The sequence below is a fragment of the Triticum dicoccoides genome, chromosome 6B (genome assembly GCF_002162155.2).
Source record: "Triticum dicoccoides isolate Atlit2015 ecotype Zavitan chromosome 6B, WEW_v2.0, whole genome shotgun sequence".
Classification (NCBI taxonomy): Eukaryota; Viridiplantae; Streptophyta; class Magnoliopsida; order Poales; family Poaceae; genus Triticum; species Triticum dicoccoides.
Genome location: NC_041391.1, coordinates 177,059,635 through 177,080,339, shown reverse-complemented (window position 1 = coordinate 177,080,339; position 20,705 = coordinate 177,059,635).

The following is a 20,705-nucleotide window of genomic DNA, read 5'->3' as shown; positions in this document are numbered from 1 at the left end:
GACCATGTGATTTTATCATTGCCCCCCTTTATTTCAATTTCCTCGCATCTACTTTTTATATTGTTCCAAAGCCCTAAAGTTTCCCCATGTAAGGTTCTTCTGAATCCAAAGCCTCTCCACCCTTTTTGGATGGCCTCAGCTACTGTAATATTGTGATCAAAATACAGGTCATAAATCCTAGGATAGGCATCTTTCAGGCTTTTGTCATCTACCCATATGTCTTCCCGAAAACTAGTGTTTTCCCCATTTCCCAATTCTTTCTTAACAAATCTATAAAAGGTTTCTTTGATCTTCATCAGACTAGACCAAAATTAGAATCTCCAGGTTTCTTTGTACTCCTAGATAGGCATTTATTTCCCCCATATTTTTTATTACATCTTGCCATAATCCCTCTTCTATCTCCATTTTCCATAACCATTTAGCAAGCAGAGCTATATTCATCATTTCTAAATTTAGAATCCCTAGGCCACCTACATCTTTGGGCAAACAACAAGTATCCCACTTAACCAGGTGATATTTCTTAATATTCTCATCTTCTTGCACAACTAGTCTAGCCCTATAAAAATCTACTTTTTTAACCACCCCCTTAGGGATAGGATAGAATTGTTGGGAAACGTAGCATGCAATTTCAAAAAAAATCCTATGCTCACACAAGATCTATCTAGGAGATGTATAGCAACGAGAGGGGGAGAGTGTGTCCATGTACCCTCATAGACCGAAAGCGGAAGCGTTAACTTAACGCGGTTGATGTAGTCGAACGTCTTCTCGAATCAACCGATCAAGTACCGAATGTACAACACCTCCGAGTTCTGCACACGTTCAGCTCGATGACGTCCTTCGAACTCTTGATCTAGTAGAGGCACGAAGGAGTCGATGATTTCCGTCACCACAACGGCGTGATGACGGTGTTCGTGAAGTCATCCACGTAGGGCTTCGCCTAAGCACTACGACAATATGACTGGAGAAGTAAACGGTGGAGGGGGGCACCGCACACGGCTAAACAATTGATGTGCTTTGGGGTGCCCCCCGCCCCCGTATATAAAGGAGGAGGGGAGGAGGCCAGCCACAAGGGGCACGCCAAGGAGGGGGGAGTCCTACTAGGACTCCACTCCTAGTAGGATTTGCCCCCCCCCTCTTTTTTCCTTCACTCGGAGGGGGGAAAGGGGAAGGGAGAGGGAAGGGGAGAAGGAAAGGGGCGCGTCCCCCTCCCATAGTCCAATTCAGACTCCCTATGGGAGGGGGCGCGGCCACCCCTTGTGGGCTGCCTCCCCTCTCCATATGCCCATGTAGGCCCAACAATTCCCCGGGGGGTTCCAGTAACCTCCTGGTACTTCGAAAAATATCCGAAACTTTCAGAAACCATTCCGGTGTCCGAATATAACCTTCCAATATATCAATCTTTACCTCTCAAACATTTTGAGACTCCTCGTCATGTCGGTGATCTCATCCGAGACTCTGACGGTCACCAAAACACATAAGTCATATAATACATATCATCATCGAACGTTAAGCGTGCGGACCCTACGGGTTAGAGAACTATGTAGACATGGCCGAGACACCTCTCTGGTCAATAACCAATAGCGGAACCTAGATGCTCATATTGGTTCCCACATTGTCTACGAAGATCTTTATCGGTCGAACCGCAATGTCAACATATGTTATTCCCTTTGTCATCGGTATGTTACTTGCTCGAGATTCGATCGTCCGTATCTTCATACCTAGTTCAACCTCATTACCGGCAAGTCTCTTTACTCGTTCCGTAGTGCATCATCCTGCAACTAACTCATTAGTCACATTGCTTGCAAGGCTTCATATGATGTGCATTACCGAGAGGGCCCGGAGATACCTCTCTGATACTTGGAATGAAAAATCCTAATCCCGATCTATGCCAACCCAACAAACACCTTCGGAGATACTATAGATCATCATTATAATCACCCAGCTTTGTTGTGACGTTTGATAGCACATGAGGCATTCCTCCGGTGTCCGGGAGTTGCATAATCTCATAGTCGGAGGAATATATATTTGACACGAAGAAAGTAGTAGCAATAACATTGAATGATCATTATGCTAAGCTAACGGATGGATCTTGTCCATCACATCATTCTACTAATGATGTGATCCCGTTATCAAATGACAACTCTGTTGGAAATATGCCCTAGAGGCAATAATAAAAGGATTATTATTATATTTCCTTGTTCATGCTATAATTGTATTATCCGGAAATCATAATACACGTGTGAATACATAGACCACAATATGTCCCTAGTGATCCTCTAGTTGACTAGCTCGTTGATCAACAGATGGTCATGGTTTCCTAGCTATGGACATTGGATGTCATTGATAACGGGATCACATCATTAGGAGAATGATGTGATGGACAAGACCCAATCCTAAGCATAGCACAAAAGATCGTGTAGTTCGTTTGCTAGAGCTTTTCCCATGTCAAGTATCTTTTCCTTAGACCATGGGATCGTGTAACTCCCGGATACCGTAGGAGTGCTTTGGGTGTACCAAACGTCACAACGTAACTGGGTGGCTATAAAGGTGCACTACAGGTATCTCCGAAAGTGTCTGTTGGGTTGACACGGATCGAGACTGGGATTTGTCACGCCGTATGATGGAGAGGTACCTCTTGTTGGGCAACGTAGTAATTTCAAAAAATTTCCTACGTACACGCAAGATCATGGTGATGACATAGCAACGAGAGGGGAGAGTGTTGTCCACGTACCCTCGTAGACCGTAAGCGGAAGCGTTATGACAACGCGGTTGATGTAGTCGTACGTCTTCACGATCCGACCGATCCAAGTACCGAACGTACGGCACCTCCGAGTTCAGCACACGTTCAGCTCGATGACGATCCCCGGACTCCGATCCAGCAAAGTGTTGGGGATGAGTTCCGTCAGCACGATGGCGTGGTGACGATGATGATGCTCTACCGGCGCAGGGCTTCACCTAAACTCCGCGACGATATGACCGAGGTGGAATATGATGGAGGGGGGCACCGCACACGGCTAAGGAACGATCAGTAGATCAACTTATGTTGTTGTTCCTAGAGGTGTCCCCCTGCCCCCGTATATAAAGGAGCAAGGGAGGAGGAGGCCGGCCCTAGGAGGAGGGCGCGCCAAGGGGAGTCCTACTCCCACCGGGAGTAGGACTCCTTCTTTCCTAGTCCAACTAGGCGAAGTGGGAAAGGAGGGAAGTGGAGAAGGAAGGGAGAGGGGGGCCGCGCCCCAAACCCCTTGTCCAATTCGGACTGGGCTTGGGAGGGGCGCGCGCCACCTCCTGGCTCCTTCCCACTAAAGCCCATTAAGGCCCAATACTCTTCCCCGTATTCCCGTGACTCCCCGGTACTCCGAAAAATACCCGAATCACTCGGAACCTTTCCGATGTCCGAATATAGTCGTCCAATATATCGATCTTTATGTCTCGACCATTTCGAGACTCCTAGTCATGTCCCCGATCTCATCCGGGACTCCGAACTCCTTCGGTACATCAAAACTCATGAACTCATAATAAAACTGTCATCGAAACCTTAAGCGTGCGGACCCTACGGGTTCGAGAACTATGTAGACATGACCGAGACACGTTTCCGGTCAATAACCAATAGCGGAACCTGGATGCTCATATTGGCTCCCACATATTCTACGAAGATCTTTATCGGTCAAACTGCATAACGACATACGTTGTTCCCTTTGTCATCGGTATGTTACTTGCCCGAAATTCGATCGTTGGTATCTCAATACCTAGTTCAATCTCGTTACGGCAAGTCTCTTTACTCGTTCCGTAATACATCATCCCGCAACTAACTCATTATTTACAATGCTTGCAAGGCTTAAGTGATGTGCATTACCGAGAGGGCCCAGAGATACCTCTCCCACAATCGGAGTGACAAAACCTAATCTCGAAATACGCCAACCCAACATGTACCTTTGGAGACACCTGTAGTACTCCTTTATAATCACCCAGTTATGTTGTGACGTTTGGTAGTACCCAAAGTGTTCCTCCGGTAAACGGGAGTTGCATAATCTCATAGTTACAGGAACATGTATAAGTCATGAAGAAAGAAATAGCAATATGCTAAACGATCAAGTGCTATGCTAACGGAATGGGTCATGTCAATCTCATCAGTCTCCTAATGATGTGATCCCGTTAATCAAATGACAACTCATGTCTATGGCTAGGAAACTTAACCATCTTTGATTCAACGAGCTAGTCAAGTAGAGGCAAACTAGTGACACTATGTTTGTCTATGTATTCACACATGTATTATGTTTCCGGTTAATACAATTCTAGCATGAATAATAAACATTTATCATGATATAAGGAAATAAATAAAAACTTTATTATTGCCTCTAGGGCATATTTCCTTCAGTCTCCCACTTGCACTAGAGTCAATAATCTAGTTCACATCGCCATGTGATTCAACACTAATAGTTCACATCATCATGTGACCTACACCCAAAGGGTTTACTAGAGTCAGTAATCTAGTTCACATCGCTTATGTGATTAACACCCAAAGAGTACTAAGGTGTGATCATGTTTTGCTTGTGAGATAATTTTAGTCAACGGGTCTGTCACATACAGATCCATAAGTATTTTGCGAATTCTATGTCTACAATGCTCTGCACATAGCTACTCTAGCTTATTGCTCCTACTTTCAATATGTATCTAGATCGATACTTAGAGTCATCTAGATCTGTGTCAAAACTTGCATCGACGTAACTTTTTACGACGAACCTTTTGTCACCTCCATAATCGAGAAATATTTCCTTATTCCGCTAAGGATAATTTTGACCGTTGTCCAGTGATCTACTCTTAGATCACTATTGTACTCCCTTTCTTAACACAATGTAGGGTATACAATAGATCTGGTACACAGCATGGCATACTTTATAGAACCTATGGCTGAGGCATAGGGAATGACTTTCATTCTCTTTCTATCTTCTGCCGTGGTCGATTTTTGAGTCTTACTCAATTTCACACCTTGCAACACAGGCAAGAATTCTTTCTTTGACTATTCCAATTTGAACTACTTCAAAAAATTTATCAAGGTATGTAATCATTGAAAAACTTATCAAGCGTCTTGATCTATCTATATAGATCTTGATGCTCAATTTGTAAGCAGCTTCACCGAGGTCTTTCTTTCAAAAACTTCTTTCAAACACTCCTTTATGCTTTCCAGAAAATGCTACATCATTTCCAATTAATAATATGTCATTCATATATACTTATCAGAAATACTGTAGTGCTCCCACTCACTTTCTTGTAAATACAGGTCTTTCCAAAAGTCCATATAAAACCATATGCTTTGATCAACTCATCAAAGCATATATTCCAACTCCGAGATGCTTGCACCAGTCCATAGATGGATCGCTGGAGCTTGTACATTTTGTTAACACCTTTAGGATTGACAAAACCTTCTGGCTGCATCATATACAACTCTTTTTTTTAATAAATCCATTAAGGATTGCAGTTTTGTTATCCATTTGCCAGATTTCATAAAATGCGGCAATTGCTAACATGATTCGGACAGACTTTAAGCATCGATACGAGTGAGAAAATCTCATCGTAGTCAACACCTTGAACTTTGTCAAAAACCTTTTTCGACAAGTCTAGCTTTGTAGATAGTAACACTACTATCAGCGTCTGTCTTCCTCTTAAAAATCCATTTAATCTCAATGGCTTGCCGATCATCGGGCAAGTCAACCAAAGTCCATACTTTGTTCTCATACATGGATCCAATCTCAGATTTCATGGCCTCAAGCCATTTTGCGGAATCTGGGCTCACCATCGCTTCTTCATAGTTCGTAGGTTCATCATGATCTAGTAGCATGACTTCTAGAACAGGATTGCCGTACCATTCTGGTGCGGATCTTACTCTGGAAGACCTACGAGGTTTGGTAGCAACTTGATCTGAAGTTTCATGATCATCATCATTAACTTCCTCACTAATTGGTGTAGGAATCACTGGAACTGATTTCTGTGATGAACTACTTTCCAATAAGGGAGAAGGTACAATTTCCTCAACAAGTTCTACTTTCCTCCCACTCACTTCTTTCGAGAGAAACTTCTTCTCTAGAAAGGATCCATCTTAGCAACGAATAACTTTCCTTCGGATCTGTGATAGAAGGTGTACCCAATAGTTACCTTTGGGTATTCTATGAAGATGCACTTCTCCGATTTGGGTTCGAGCTTATCTGGTTGAAGTTTCTTCACATAAGCATCGCAGCCCCAAACTTTAAGAAACGACAACTTTGGTTTCTTGCCAAACCATAGTTCATAAGGCGTCGTCTCAACGGATTTTGATGGTGCCCTATTTAAAGTGAATGCATCTGTCTCTAATGCATAACCCCAAAACGATAGTGGTAAATCGGTAAGAGACATCATAGATTGCACTATATCCAATAAAGTACTGTTATGACGTTCGGACACACCATTTAGTTGTGGTGTTCCAGGTGGCATGAGTTTGTGAAACTATTCCACATTGTTTTAATTGAAGACCAAACTCGTAACTCAAATATTCGTCTCCGCGATCAAATCGTAGAAACTTTATTTTCTTGTTACGATGATTTTTCCACTTCACTCTAAAATTCTTTGAACCTTTCAATTATTTCAGACTTATGTTTCATCAAGTAGATATACTCATATCTGCTCAATTCATCTTGTGAAGGTCAGAAAATAACGATACCCGCCACGAGCATCAACACTCATTGGACCGCATACATCGGTATGTATTGTTTCCAATAAGTCAGTAGCTCGTTCCATTGTTTCAGAGAACGGATTTTAGTCATCTTGCCCAAAAAGCATGGTTCGCAAGCATCAAATGATTCATAACCAAGTGATTCCGAAAATCCATCTTTATGGAGTTTCTTCATGCGCTTTACACCGATATGACCCAAACGGCAGTGCTACAAATAAGTTGCACTATCATTATCAACTTTGCATCTTTTGGCATCAATATTATGAATATGTGTATCACTATGATCGAGATCCAACAAACTATTTTCATTGGGTGTATGACCATCAAAGGTTTTATTCATTTAAACAGAACAACAATTATTCTCTGATTTTAAATGAATAACCGTATTGCAATAAACATGATCAAATCATATTCATGCTCAACGCAAACGCCAAATAACATTTATTTAGGTTTAACACTAATCCTGAAAGTATAGGGAGTGTGCGATGATGATCATATCAATCTTGGAACTACTTCCAACACTCATCGTCACTTCCCCTTCAACTAGTCTCTGTTTATTCTGTAACTCCTGTTTCGAGTTACTAATCTTAGCAACCGAACAAGTATCAAATACTCAGGGGCTACTATAAACACTAGTAAGGCACACATCAATAACCTGTATATCAAATATACCCTTGTTCACTTTGCCATCCTTCTTATCCACCAAATATTCAGGGCATTTCCGCTTCCAGTGACCATTTCCTTTGCAGTGTAAGCACTCAGTTTCAGGCTTTGGTTCAGCTTTGGGCTTCTTCGTGGGAGTGACAACTTGCTTGTCATTCTACTTGAAGTTCCCCTTTCTTTCCCTTTGCCCTTTTCTTGAAACTAGTGATCTTGTCAACTATCAACACTTGATGCTCTTTCTTGATTTCTACCTTCGTCGATTTCAACATCATGAAGAGCTCAGGAATCGTTTTCGTCATCCCTTGCATACTATAGTTCATCACAAAATTCTACTAACTTGGTGATGGTGACTAGAGAACTCTGTCAATCACTATCTTATCTGGAAGATTAACTCCCACTTGATTCAAGCGATTGAAGTACCCAGACAATCTGAGCACATGCTCACTAGTTGAGCGATTCTCCTCCATCTTTTAGCTATAGAACTTGCTGGAGACTTCATATCTCTCAACTCGGGTATTTGCTTGAAATATTAACTTCAACTCCTGGAACATCTCATATGGTCCCTGACGTTCAAAACGTTTTTGAAGTCCCGATTCTAAGTCATAAAGCATGGTGCACAAAACTATCAAGTAGTCATCATATTGAGCTAGCCAAACGTTCATAACGTCTGCATCTGCTCCTGCAATAGGTCTGTCACCTAGCGGTGCATTAAGGACATAATTCTTATGTGCAGCAATGAGGATAAACCTCAGATCACGGATCCAATCCGCATCATTGCTACTAACATCTTTCACCACAATTTTCTCTAGGAACATATAAAAATAAACATATGAAAGCAACAACGCAAGCTATTGATCTACAACATAATTTGCAAAATACTAACAGGACTAAGTTCATGATAAATTAAAGTTCAATTAATCATATTACTTTAGAACTCCCACTTAGACAGACATCTCTCGAGTCATCTAAGTGATCACGTGAGCCAAATCAACTAAACCATAACCGATCATCACGTGAGATGGAGTAGTTTTCAATGGTGAACATCACTATGTTGATCATATCTACTATATGATTCACGCTCGACCTTTCGGTCTCCATGTTCCGAGGCCATATATGCATATGCTAGGCTCGTCAAGTTTAACCTGAGTATTCTGCGTGTGCAAAACTGGCTTACACCCGTTGTAGATGGACGTAGAGCTTATCACACCCGATCATCACGTGGTGTCTGGGCACGATGAACTTTGGCAACGGTGCATACTCAGGGAGAAAACTTCTTGATAATTAGTGAGAGATCATCTTATAATGCTACCGTCAAACAAAACAGAATAAGATGTATAACATATAAACATCCTATGCAATCAAAATATGTGACATGATATGACCATGATCATCTTGCGTCTTTGATCTCCATCTCCAAAGTACTGTCATGATCTCTATCGTCACCGGCACGACACCATGATCTTCATCATCTTGATCTATATCAATGTGTCGTCACATGGTCGTCTCACCAACTATTGCTCTTGCAACTATTGCTATCGCATAACGATAAAGTAAAGCAATTATTTGGCACTTGCATCTTATGCAACAAAGAGACAATCATAGAGCTTCTGCCAGTTGCCGATAACTTCAACAAAATATGATCATCTCATACAACAACTTATATCTCATCACATCTTGACCATATCACATCACAACATGCCATGCAAAAACAAGTTAGACGTCCTCTACTTTGTTGTTGCAAGTTTTACGTGGCTGCTACGGGCTGAGCAAGAACCGTTCTTACCTACACATCAAAACCACAACGATAGTTCGTCAAGTTGGTGCTGTTTTAACCTTCTCAAGGACCGGGCGTAGCCACACTCGATTCAGCTAAAGTGAGAGAGACAGACACCCGCCAGCCACCTTTAAGCACAAGTGCTCGTAACGGTGAAACCAGTCTCGCATAAGCGTACGCGTAATGTCGGTCCGGGCCGCTTCATCTCACAATACCGCCGAACCAAAGTATGACATGATGGTAAGCAGTATGACTTGTATCGCCCATAACTCACTTGTGTTCTACTCGTGCATATAACATCAACGCATAAAACCTGGCTCTGATACCACTGTTGGGGAACGTAGTAATTTCGAAAAAATTCCTACGTACACGCAAGATCATGGTGATGACATAGCAACGAGAGGGGAGAGTGTTGTCCACGTACCCTCATAGACCGTAAGCGGAAGCGTTATGACAACGCGGTTGATGTAGTCGTACGTCTTCACGATCCGACCGATCCAAGTACCGAACGTACGGCACCTCCGAGTTCAGCACACGTTCAGCTCGATGACGATCCCCGGACTCCGATCCAGCAAAGTGTCAGGGATGAGTTCCGTCAGCACGATGGCGTGATGACTGTGATGATGCTCTATCGGCGTAGGGCTTCCCCTAAACTCCGTGACAATATGACCGAGGTGGAATATGGTGGAGGGGGGCACCGCACACGGCTAAGGAACGATCCGTAGATCAACTTATGTTGTTGTTCCTAGAGGTGCCCCCTGCCCCCGTATATAAAGGAGCAAGGGAGGAGGAGGCCGGCCCTAGGAGGAGGGCGCGCCAAGGGGAGTCCTACTCCCACCCTTCTTTCCTAGTCCAACTAGGCGAAGGGGGGAAAGGAGCGAAGTGGAGAAGGAAGGGAGAGGGGGGCCGCACCCCAAACCCCTTGTCCAATTCGGACTGGGCTTGGGAGGGGCGCGCGCCACCTCCTGGCTCCTTCCCACTAAAGCCCATTAAGGCCCAATACTCTTCCCCGTATTCCCGTAACTCCCCGGTACTCCGAAAAATACCCGAATCACTCGGAACCTTTCCGATGTCCGAATATAGTCGTCCAATATATCGATCTTTACGTCTCGACCATTTCGAGACTCCTCGTCATGTTCCCGATCTCATCCGGGACTCCGAACTCCTTCGGTACATCAAATCTCATCAACTCATAATAAAACTATCATCGAAACCTTAAGCGTGCGGACCCTACGGGTTCGAGAACTATGTAGACATGACCGAGACATGTTTCCGGTCAATAACCAATAGCGGAACCTGGATGCTCATATTGGCTCCCACATATTCTACGAAGATCTTTATCGGTCAAACCGCATAACAACATACGTTGTTCCCTTTGTCATCGGTACGTTACTTGCCCGAGATTTGATCGTCGGTATCTCAATACCTAGTTCAATCTCATTACGGCAAGTCTCTTTACTCGTTCCGTAATACATCATCCCGCAACTAACTCATTAGTTACAATGCTTGCAAGGCTTAAGTGATGTGCATTACCGAGAGGGCCCAGAGATACCTCTCCCACAATCGGAGTGACAAAACCTAATCTCGAAATACGCCAACCCAACATGTACCTTTGGAGACACCTGTAGTACTCCTTTATAATCACCCAGTTACGTTGTGATGTTTGGTAGTACCGAAAGTGTTCCTCCGGTAAACGGGAGTTGCATAATCTCATAGTTACAGGAACATGTATAAGTCATGAAGAAAGCAATAGCAATATACTAAACGATCAAGTGCTATGCTAACGGAATGGGTCATGTCAATCTCATCATTCTCCTAATGATGTGATCCCGTTAATCAAATGACAACTCATGTCTATGGCTAGGAAACTTAACCATCTTTGATTCAACGAGCTAGTAGACCGACTCCTGCCTGCATCTACTACTATTACTCCACACATCGACCGCTATCCAGCATGCATCTAGAGTATTAAGTTCATAAGAACAGAGTAACGCATTAAGCAAGATGACATGATGTAGAGGGATAAACTCATGCAATATGATATAAACCCCATCTTGTTATCCTCGATGGCAACAATACAATACGTGTCTTGCAACCCTTTCTGTCACTGGGTAAGAACACCGCAAGATTGAACCCAAAGCTAAGCACTTCTCCCATGGCAAGAAAGATCAATATAGTAGGCCGAACCAAACCGATAATTTGAAGAGACTTGCAAAGATAACTCAATCATACATAAAAGAATTCAGAGAAGATTCAATTAATATCCATAGATAAATCTGATCATAAACCCACAATTCATCGGATCTCGACAAACACACCGCAAAAAGAGATTACATCGAATAGATCTCCACAAGAGAGGGGGAGAACATTGTATTGAGATCCAAAAAGAGAGAAGAAGCCATCTAGCTAATAACTATGGACCCGTAGGTCTGTGGTGAACTACTCACAACTCATAGGAGGGGCAAGGATGTTGATGTAGAGGCCCTCTGTGGTTGATTCCCCCTCCGGCAGAGTGCCGGGTTAAGGCTCCAAGATGGGATCTCGCGGATACAGAAGGTTATGGTGGTGGAAATTGTGTTTCGTGGTGCCCCTGGATGTTTCGAGGTCCGTAGGTATATATAGGAGGAAGAAGTACGTCGGTGGACGCCCGAGGGGCCCACGAGACAGGGGGAGCGCCCTACAGGGGGGGGGGGGCGCCCTCCTATCTCGTGGAGGCTCCGGTTGTTTCTTGACTTGCACTCCAAGCTCTCCGGATCTTGTTCGTTCCAAAAATCACGTTCCCGAAGGTTTCATTCCGTTTGGACTCCGTTTGATATTCCTGTTCTTCGAAATACTGAAATAGGCAAAAAATAGCAATATGGGCTGGGCCTCCGGTTAGTAGGTTAGTCCCAAAAATGATAAAGATGTATAAAATAAAGCCCATAAACATCCAAAACAGGTAATATAATAGCATGGAACAATAAAAAATTATAGATACATTGGAGACGTATCAAGCATCCCCAAGCTTAATTCCTGCTCGTCCCCGAGTAGGTAAATGATAAAAAAGAATTTTTGATGTGGAATGCTACCTAGCATAATTTTCAATGTAATTTTCTTTATTGTGGCATGAATGTTTAGATCCAAATGATTCAAAATAAAAGTTCATATTGATAAAAGAAATAGAAACACTTCAAGCATACTAATCAAAGTAATCATGTCTTCTCAAAATAACATGGCAAAAGAAAGTTCATCCCTACAAAATCATATAGTTAGGCTATGCTTCATTTTCGTCACACAAAGATGTTCCCAACTTCTATACCCCCGATGACAAGCCAAGCAATTGTTTCATACTTAAATAATCTCAAACTTTTTCAACCTTCACGCAATACATGAGCGTGAGCCATGGATATAGCACTATGGGTGGAATAGAATATGATGATGGGGATTGTGTGGAGAAGACAAAAAGGAGAAAGTCTCACATTGACGAGGATAATCAACGGGCTATGGAGATGCCCATTAATTGATGTTAACATGAGGACTAGGGATTGCCATGCAACGGATGCACTAGAGCTATAAATGAATGCTCAACAAAAGAAAACTAGTGGGTGTGCATCCAACTTGCTTGCTCACAAAGACATAGGGCATTTGAGGAAGCCCATCGTAGGAATATACAAGCCAAGTTCTATAATGAAAAATTCCCACTAGTATGAAAAAGATAACTTATGAGACTCATTATATCAAAAACATGGTGCTACTTTGAAGCACAATATATGAGACTCACTACATGAAGAACTAGGTGCTACTTTGAAGCACAAGTGTGGAAAATAGATAGTAGCATTGCCCTTTTTATTTATTTTCTTCTTTTTTTCTTTTTTTCTTTTTTTGGGCCTTTCTTTTTTTTTCTTTTGGCCTTTCTTCTTTTTTTCTTTGGGAAATGCTCTAAAAATGATGATCATCACACTTTTATTGATTACAACATATGAATTACAACTCGGAACTAGAACAAGATATGACTCTATATGAATGCCTCCGGGGGTGTACCGGGATGGTGCAATGAATCAAGAGTGACATGTATGAAAAATAATGCATGGTGGCTTTGCCACAAATACGATGTCAACTACATGATGATGCAATGGCAATATGACAAAAGTAATGTATGTCATGATGATGATAAACGGAACGGTGGAAAGTTGCATGGCAATATATCTCGGAATGGCTATGGAAATGCCATAATAGGTAGGTATAGTGGCTGTTTTGAGGAAGATATAAGGAGGTTTATGTGTGATAGAGCATATCGTATCACGGGGTTTGGATGCACCGGCGAAGTTTGCTCCAACTCTCAAGGTGAGAAAGGGCAATGCACGGTACCGAAGAGGCTAGCAATGGTGGAAAGGTAAAAGTGCGTATAATCCATGGACTCAACATTAGTCAAAAGAACTCATATACTTATTGCAAAAATTTAGAAGTCATCAAAAACCAAGTACTACGTGCATGCTCCTAGGGGGATAGATTGGTAGGAAAAGACCATCGCTCGTCCCCGACCGCCACTCATAAGGATGCACAAGCCAGGTACACTTCATGTTTCAAATTTGTTACATAACTTTAACCATACGTGCATGCTACGGGACTTGCTAACTTCAACACAAGCATTCTTTAAATTCATAATCACCCAGCTAGCATGACTTTAATATCACTACCTCCATCTCAAAATAATTATCAAGCATCAAATTGATCATAGCATCCAATTCACTTTCTATGATAGTTTTTATTATACCCAACTTGGATGCTCATCATTCTAGGACCAAATTATAACCATAGCAAATACCATGCTGTTCTAAAAGACTCTCAAAATAATATAAGTGAAGCATGAGAGACTAGCAATTTCTTCAAAATTAAGATACCACCATGCTCTAAAAGATATAAGTGAAGCACTAGAGCAAAAACTATCAAGCTCAAAAGATATAAGTGGAGCACATAGAGTATTCTAGCAAATTCTAATCAAATAGGCTTCTCCCAAAAGGTGTGTACAGCAAGGATGATTGTGGTAAACTAACAAGCAAAGACTAATATAATACACAACGCTCCAAGCAAAACACATATCATGTGGCGAATAAAAATATAGCTCCAAGTAAAGTTACCAATGAACGAAGACGAAAGAGGGGATGCCTTCTCGGGGCATCCCCAAGCTTAGGCTTTTGGCTATTCTTGAATATCTTGGGGTGCCTTGGGAATACCCAAGCTTAGGCTCTTTCCACTCTTTATTCCATAGTCCATAAAAGCTTTACCTAAAACATGAAAACTTCACAACACAAAACTCAACAGGAAATCTTATAAGCTTCGTTAGTGAAAGAAAACAAAACCACCACATAAGGTACTGTAATGAACTCATTATTTATTTATTTGGGTGTTAAACCTACTGTATTCCAACTTCCTTATGGTTTATAAACTAATTTATTAGCCATAGATGCATTGAAATAAGCAAACAACACACGAAAAACAGAATCTGTCAAAACAGAACAGTCTGTAGCAATTTGTAACTAACGCAAACTTCTGTAACTCTAAAAATCCTACCAAAATAGGAAGTACTGGAAATTTTGTTTATTGATCAGCATAAAAAAGAATCAATGCAAAATCACGTTTCTGTGATTTACTGAATTGTTTCTCGTGAGCGCAAAGTTTCTGTTTTTCAGCAGAATCAAATCAACCATCATCATAGTTTATCCTATAGGTTCTACTTGGCACAAACACTAAACAAAAGATAAAAACACATCTAAACAGAAAGTAGAAACAAAATTTAACACTAAACAGGAACAAAAACAAAGAACATAAAGAAAACTGGGCTGCCTCCCAACTAGCGCTATTGTTTAACGCCCCTAGCTAGGCATAAAAGCAAGGATAGATCTAACGAGTGCCATCTTTGGCACTTCACTCATAACTAGCAAGATCCTGATCTCCAGGGATCTCTCCCTTTTTAGTAATGGCCAAACCTTTAGACAAAAATTCAATAAATTCATTGGTAGCAAAAGGTTCCTTAATGATAGAGAGACTTTTGGGGAGAACACAAATAGATTTGAGGTCCGCGTCTTCCTTACTAGAAGTTTCACCTTTATTTTTAGGAACATAGATGAGCTTGGTGGTTTTTGTAGGGGGTTTTGGGGTATCTTTCATGGGAGAAAAAGCCGAACCTAAGTTGGTAATTATATCCTCAAGTTTACCAATTCTAGCAGAATCAAGATCTATTTTTTAATTAACTATAGGTTCTTTTGCTTTAAGATTTTCAAGGTAACTCCAACCCTAGATTCATATTGGGAGATAAGATTATGAATCTTTTTATCCAAATTTTCAGTCAACTCAACAGTGGATATTTTATTTTCAATAATATCAAGCCATTCCATAACGTGTTCTAAAGTTAAAACAGTTCCATTAACCAAAAGAGGTGGTGAGCCAAATAAATCTAACATAGCTCTATAAGCATCAAATGTATGGCTACTCATGAAATCACCTCCGGTAGCAATATCAAGAACACATCTATTCCAAGGAGTAATGCCTACATAAAAATTGCAGAGAAGAACGGAAGTGGAAAGTTTCCTAGGAGATTTATATTGGGCAATGCAAATTCTATGCCAAGCATCTTTTAAATTTTCTCCCTCCGTTTGCTTAAAATTGAGAATTTCTTGTTCGGGAGAGATAATAAGGATAGGAGGACTAGCCATAATGGCGAGGTAAACGAGCAAACACACGGGCAACGGAAAAAGGCAAGCGGAAAAGAGAGGAGGAGATTGGGAAAGAGAGGGCGAATAAAACGGCAAAGGTGAAGTGGAGGAGAGGAAAACGAGAGGCAAATGGCGAATAATGTAAATGCGAGGGAGATGGGTTTGTGATAGGTACTTGGCATGTCTTGACTTGAGCGAAGACCTCCCCGGCAACGGCGCCAGAAATCCTTCTTGCTACGTCTTGAGCTAGCGTTGGTTTTCCCCGAAGAGGAGAGGGTGATGCAGCAAGTGTAGCGTAAGTATTTCCCTCAGTTTTTGAGAACCAAGGTATCAATCCAGTAGGAGGCTCCTCAAAAGTCCCACGCGCCTACACAAACAAACCGAGAACTCGCAACCAACGCAATAAAGGGGTTGTCAATCCCTTCACGGCCACTTGCGAAAGTGAGATCTGATAGAGATAGTATGATAAGATAAATGTATTTTTGGTATTTTATAATATAGATGCAAAAAGTAAAGATGCAAATAAAAGTAGATTGAAAGCAAATATGATAAGAGATAGACCCGGGGGCCATAGGTTTCACTAGAGGCTTCTCTCAAGAGCATAAGTATTACGGTGGGTGAACAAATTACTATCGAGCAATTGATAGAAAAGCGAATAATTATGATATTATCTAGGCATGATCATGTATATAGGCATCACGTCCATAACAAGTAGACCGACTCCTGCCTGCATCTACTACTATTACTCCACACATCGACCGCTATCCAGCATGCATCTAGAGTATTAAGTTCATAAGAACAGAGTAACGCATTAAGCAAGATGACATGATGTAGAGGGATAAACTCATGCAATATGATATAAACCCCATCTTGTTATCCTCGATGGCAACAATACAATACGTGTCTTGCAACCCTTTCTGTCACTGGGTAAGAACACCGCAAGATTGAACCCAAAGCTAAGCACTTCTCCCATGGTAAGAAAGATCAATCTAGTAGGCCAAACCAAACCGATAATTCGAAGAGACTTGCAAAGATAACTCAATCATACATAAAAGAATTCAGAGAAGATTCAATTAATATCCATAGATAAATCTGATCATAAACCCACAATTCATGGGATCTCTACAAACACACCGCAAAAAGAGATTACATCGAATAGATCTCCACAAGAGAGGGGGAGAACATTGTATTGAGATCCAAAAAGAGAGAAGAAGCCATCTAGCTAATAACTATGGACCCGTAGGTCTGTGGTGAACTACTCACAACTCATAGGAGGGGCAAGGATGTTGATGTAGAGGCCCTCTGTGGTCGATTCCCCCTCCGGCAGAGTGTCGGCGAAGGCTCCAAGATGGGATCTCGCGGATACAGAAGGTTACGGTGGTGGAAATTGTGTTTCGTGGTGCCCCTGGATGTTTTCGGGGTCCGTAGGTATATATAGGAGGAAGAAGTACGTCGGTGGACGCCCGAGGGGCCCACGAGACAGGGGGCGCGCCCTACAGGGGGGCGCCCTCCTATGTCGTGGAGGCTCCGGTTGTTTCTTGACTTGCACTCTAAGCTCTCCGGATGTTGTTCGTTCCAAAAATCACGTTCCTGAAGGTTTCATTCCGTTTGGACTCTGTTTGATATTCCTTTTCTTCGAAATACTGAAATAGGCAAAAAACAGCAACATGGGTTGGGCCTCTGGTTAGTAGGTTAGTCCCAAAAATGATAAAGATGTATAAAATAAAGCCCATAAACATCCAAAACAGGTAATATAATAGCATGGAACAATAAAAAATTATAGATACATTGGAGACATATCAAGCATCCCCAAGCTTAATTCCTGCTCGTCCCCGAGTAGGTAAATGATAAAAAGGAATTTTTGATGTGGAATGCTACCTAGCATAATTCTCAATGTAATTTTCTTTATTGTGGCATGAATGTTCAGATCCAAATGATTCAAAATAAAAGTTCATATTGATAAAAGAAATAGAAACACTTCAAGCATACTAATCAAAGTAATCATGTCTTCTCAAAATAACATGGCAAAAGAAAGTTCATCCCTACAAAACAACATAACATTTTGATATTCCTTTTCTTCGAAATACTGAAATAGGCAAAAAACAGCAATATGGGCTGGGCCTCCGGTTAGTAGGTTAGTCCCAAAAATGATAAATATGTATAAAATAAGGCCCATAAACATCCAAAACAGGTAATATAATAGCATGGAACAATCAAAAATTATAGATATGTTGGAGACGTATCACAAATCCTAATCTCGATCTATGCCAACCCAAAAAACACCTTTAGAGATACCTATAGGGCACTTTATAATCACCCAGTTATGTTGTGATGTTTGATAGGACACAAGGCATTCCTCCGGTGTCCGGGAGTTGCATAATCTCATAGTCGGAGGAATATATATTTGACAAGACAAAGGAGTAGTAATAAAATTGAACGATCATTATGCTAAGCTAACGGATGGGTATTGTCCATCACATCATTCTACTAATGATGTGATCCCGTTATCAAATGAAAACACATGTCCATGGCTAGGAAACTTAACCATCCTTACTACCTGTGACGGGTTATCAAGACCATGTGTTTCTTCAGTAGGTGGTATATTAAGACCATGTATTTCTTCAACAGGAGGTAAATTCTTAACATCTTCAGCTTTAATACCTTCTCTTTCATAGATTTCTTTGCCTCTTGCATATCTTCAGGACTAAGAAATAGAACACCCCTCTTCTTCAGAGTTGGTTTAAGAATAGGCTCAGGAGTTGGCTCAATTGGCTCAAGAATTGGCTCATGAAGAGTCCAATTATTTTCATTAGTCAACAAATTATTCAATAGCGCTTCAGCTTGATCGATAGTTCTTTCCCTGAAAACACAACCAGCACAACTATCCAAGTGGTCCTTGGAAGCATCTGTTAGTCCATTGTAAAAGATATCAAGTATTTCATTTTTCTTAAGAGGATGATCAGACAAAGCATTAACCAATCGGAAAAGCCTCCCCCAAGCTTGTGGGAGACTCTCTTCTTCAATTTGCACAATATTATATATTTCCCTCAAGGCAGCTTGTTTCTTATGAGCAGGGAAATATTTAGCAGAGAAGTGATAAATCATATCCTAGGGACTACGCACACAACCAAGATCAAGAGAATTAAACCAAGTTTTAGCATCACCCTTTAATGAGAATGGAAATATCTTAAGGATATAGTAGTAGCGAGATTTCTCATCATTAGTGAACAGGGTGGCTATATCATTCAATTTAGTAAGATGTGCCACAACAGTTTCAAATTCATTGCCATAAAAAGGATCAGATTCAACCAAAGTAATTATCTCAGGATCGACAGAGAATTCATAATCCTTATCAGTAACACAGATAGGTGAAGTAGCAAAAGCAGGGTCATAATTCATTCTAGCATTTAGAGATTTCTGTTTAAGTTTAGCTAATAACTTCTTAAGATCAGATCTATCATTGCAAGCAAGAAAGTCTCTAGCAGTTTCTTCATCCATAACATAACCCTCAGGAACAACATGCAATTCATACTTAGGGGGAGAACCTCCATCATCACTATCTTCAATAATTTCATTCTCTCTAACCCTAGCAAGTTGTTCATCGAGAAATTCACCTAATGACACAGTAGTATCAAGCATATAAGTAGTTTCATCATAAGTATCATGCATAGTAGAAGTGGCATCATCAATAACATGCGACATATCGGAATTCATAGCAGTAGCAGGTTTAGGTGTCGTAAGTTTACTCAAAACAGAAGGAGAATCTAGTGCAGAGCTAGATGGCAGTTCCTTACCTCCCCTCGTAGTTCAGGGAAAAATCTTAGTTCTTTCGTCTTTCAAGTTCCTCATAGTGACCCGCAGATATAAATCCCAAGTGACTCAAAGAATAGAGCTATGCTCCCGGCAACGGCGCCAGAAAATAGTCTTGATAACCCACAAGTATAGGGGATCGCAACAATTTTCGAGGGTAGAGTATTCAACCCAAATTTATTGATTCGGCACAAGGGGAGCCAAAGAATATTCACAAGTATTAGCAGTTGAGTTGTCAATTCAACCACACCTGGATAACTAGTATCCGCAACAAAATATTTAGTAGCAAAGTAGTATGGAAGTAACGGTAACAGTGGTAAAGGTAATAGTAGTAGTTACGTAGTAATTGTAACATTAGCAACGGTAAAGTAAATAAGCAAAGCACAATATGTGAAAAGCTCGTAGGCATTGGATCGGTTATGGATAATTATGTCAGATGCGATTCCTCATGTAATAGTTATAACATAGGGTGACACAGAACTAGCTCCAGTTCATCAATGTAATTTAGGCATGTATTCCGAATATAGTCATACGTGCTTATGGAAAAGAACTTGCATGACATCTTTTGTCCTACCCTCCCGTGGCAGCAGGGTCCTAGTGGAAACTAAGGGATATTAAGGCCTCCTTTTAATAGAGTACCAGACCAAAGCATTAACACATAGTGAATACATGAACTCCTCAAACTACGATCATCACCGAGAAGTCTCCCGATTATTATCACTTCGGGGTTGTCGGATCATAACACATAAAAGGTGACTATAGACTTGCAAGATAGGATCAAGAACTCACATATATTCATGAAAACATAATAGGTTCAGATCTGAAATCATGGCACTCGGGCCCTAGTGACAAGCATTAAGCATAACAAATTCATAGCAACATCAATCTCAGAACATAGTGGATACTAGGGATCAAACCGTAACAAAACTAACTTGATTACATGGTAAATCTCATCCAACCCATCACCATCCAGCAAGCCTACAATGGAATTACTCAGGCACGGTGGTGAGCATCATGAAATTGATGATGGAGGATGGTTGATGATGATGACGGCGACGAATCC